A 3,128-nucleotide genomic window follows, 5' to 3' on the forward strand; every position below is an offset into this window, starting at 1 on the left:
AGATGCCCCCAGTGGAAGGGGTGGGTCTGGCACGAGTCTCCTGTCCTGTCTTCTAGCCCACACTGCTAGCTTGGACCTCAGGCCCTTCTGCTGATAGCCACAAGTCTCTGTCTCAGGGGTGGCTGGTCCCCAAACCTCTACACTATGCTGGGCATTGCACTGGTGTTTTCTCTGATCCTTATATCATCCCTGCCAGGTCTGGGGAGGTGTGGCCCCACCTCACAGATGCCAGGGCTGAGGCCAGGGAGGAAAACTCCCAAGGCTGCCGCCAGGGTGTGGTCAAGCCAGGTTCTCATCCGACCCTTCCCAGATGCCCAGAGCCTGCTTGAGCTTGGCTCTCCAGCCCTCCGGGTTATTCTGCCTCCAGGTCCTGGGGCCCAGCCGCAGGGACAGAGCCGGGCTGCTCCTTACAGCTCCATTTCCTGGCTCCTTCCTGGGCCTGCAGACCAGCAGACGAGACTCATGTCCGAAGTTCAGGGACCCCGCAGCCTGCTCAGTGCCAGCTGCATGCATGGGAGAAGGTCAGTGTTTTCCCCAAATCTCTAATGCCAAGGATTCCTTATTAAATGCAGATTTCCAGGCCCGGGCCCTGAAGACCCAGAGGGTATGGAGTGGAGTCCTGGAATCTGTATTTTAACAAGCAGCCCCAGGTTTCAGAGCCTCTCTACAGAGTCCTGCAGTACCCCAAGTTTCTTGCTCGTACCTTCAACTCCCTAAATTGTGGCTCTCAGGAGGGAGGGCACGTTCTCCTGGGGAGGGAATGCCAAGGCCAGACTTGGAGTTGCATTTGCAACCCTAGCTCTCTGCCCTGGACACGTCAGGAGGGGGAGTGGAGTGACCCCCAGATGGCAGGAGCAGTGTCTCTTTCTCAAGGACACCTCCAACCTGTGACCTGAAGACAGTTTGGTCTCAAAGGGGGTTTTCAACGGGGGTTTCCCACCTCCCCACGCCCTCAGTGGAGCCCCAACTCAAAAGACACCAAAGGGTGCCGATCATGAGGAGCAGTGAAAAAAGCCCCTAAATGTTCTGCAACCGCCTCTCAGCCCCATCTCACACCACGTCTCCCCGGGCTGGGGGACCCTGAGTGCTGACACTTTCCTGTGCTCAGAGCCAGCCCAGGAAGAGTCAACAGGCCTTTCTAGAAATCTGAGCCTTAGTGGTTTGGATTCTTAGAATTGGAAAGGCATGTACCCCTGCCCTGCCCCGGGGTCACAGTCTGGATTTTACTAAGTGGCCAGGTTATTCGTGTGAGGGACACCACGTCTCAGCACTGGTTCTCTAGTCTGGCTGTCCAACGCCTGGAGAAGTTTACAAAAGCAGTGATGCCAGGTCCCAACCCCGGAGTCTGATTTCATTGATGTGAGGTGTGGCTTGGGCTCTGGGGATTTTAGAAGCTTCCCAGATTGCAGCAAAGTTTGAGAACACTGAAAAGAGGGTTGGACGTTAACAGGGGAATTCCCTCCCCACACACCTGGCAGGCCCTTTCCAGGGCTAGCTTAGGGAATGGGAGGCAGGAAGGGAGAGGGCGCAGGGGTCAGAGGTAAAGCAGCTCCTTGCAGCTCTGCTCCCCCTCATGCCCAGCCCCTGTCCGGCCACCATCACCAAGGCCAGCAAGGGTGAACTGTGCTAGGACCTCAGAGCTAGCGGCCTGCTCAGGGTCACCAGGGGACTAAAACACGGTCCTATACAGTTAGGCCCAGCTGATCCCCCATCAAATAGAGAAACAAGTCTCTCTGCCTTGGTGAGATGGTGAGTTTATTGAAGATGCATCAACAAGGAACTGGAGGCAAAAAAAAAAATCTTTCCATGTCCAGTTCAAAGGGAAGAGGGTGATTTGAGCTTTTATAGTCCAAACAAAGGAATGGCAAAGGTCCAGAAGAAAGCAGGAAAAAAAAAAACAACCATCAAAGTAAAAGTCAGAAGATTCATGAAAATCGAGCTTGCTTCATTTTGTTTGGTCAACATATCCTGTTATCTGGTAGGTCCTTCTTTCTTTGTGCCCAACCAGGCCTCTGATCTCGCCCTTCAAAAGGGGGGAAGGTGCTAACATTATTTCATACAGTGTTTTAATACCACCTTGGATGTTATCTTCGTCCCTGAGAGGAAAGCTGGAAGGTTTCATTAATGCAATCGAGAACAAAGAGTAAACATTTGAGATTAACTGCAGCAAATTATTTCAGTGAGAACTTTTAGGCTTGAAAGGAATCAAAGCCACTTGAGTGAAATGATTATAATAAGAATGTCTAGCTACTAAAGGCTGTGCTGAGCATTTTCCAGCTAAGGGATTACACTGAGCATCTCCTCAACTATTCAGCTACCAGTGGGAGACCAGCCCCCAGGGCCAGTGGCAGAGGGCAGAGGGCAAAGGGCAGGACCAGAGGCCTTGGCATCTGGACTCTCAGCCCTCCGCCCCTGGGGGGAGGGGGGAGGTTGAGTTTGGGGAGAGGGCAGAGAGGAGAATGTAGCCACGGGGTCCTGCAGGAAAGAACCTCAGAGGGAAAGCCTTCCCTAGGAGAGACTGCAAAGGGTTTTACACTGGGAGGCACTTCTTTTATGGTTAATCACCATCACCATCCTCATCACCCCTAGAGGTCTGGCTCCCCTATGCTTGCACGGTCTCCTCAAATACAGCAGAGGCTCTGAACCTGGCTGCCACAGATTCACTGGGGCTGATGGTTAAATGCAGATTCCAGGGCCCCAACCTGGGAGTATGCTTTCCGCAAAGGCACTAGGGGAATTCTTGGGATCAGAGGTTTGGGGGGAACACTGACTTTCTCCAAATCCGGAACGAGGCTGCCCAATACTGACATTCATCCACGCATTCATTCATTCCTGCACTCATTCAGCATTGAGGGTACGCCCGCCGCACTCACTGACCCTCCCGGTTCACCGCTGTCTTCCACGGCCACCTCGGAGCCTGAATTTTCCCTCCCTGACGCCCCTATTCTTCGCCCACTAACCCTTCCCTCGGCTCTCTCTCGGGGTCCTCTCCCCACCCGTCGCCTGGTTGCCCATTCCCCAGGGAGACCCCCGCCCCGGCCCCGCCCCCCGCGCAGGGACCCGAGCCCCCCTCCCCCATTCCCGCGACTGCGCCCTGCGCCCAGCGCGCCCCGCCCCCACCCGGCCAC

This window comes from Tamandua tetradactyla, chromosome 23 (assembly GCF_023851605.1).
Source record: "Tamandua tetradactyla isolate mTamTet1 chromosome 23, mTamTet1.pri, whole genome shotgun sequence".
In the NCBI taxonomy this organism is placed as follows: domain Eukaryota; kingdom Metazoa; phylum Chordata; class Mammalia; order Pilosa; family Myrmecophagidae; genus Tamandua; species Tamandua tetradactyla.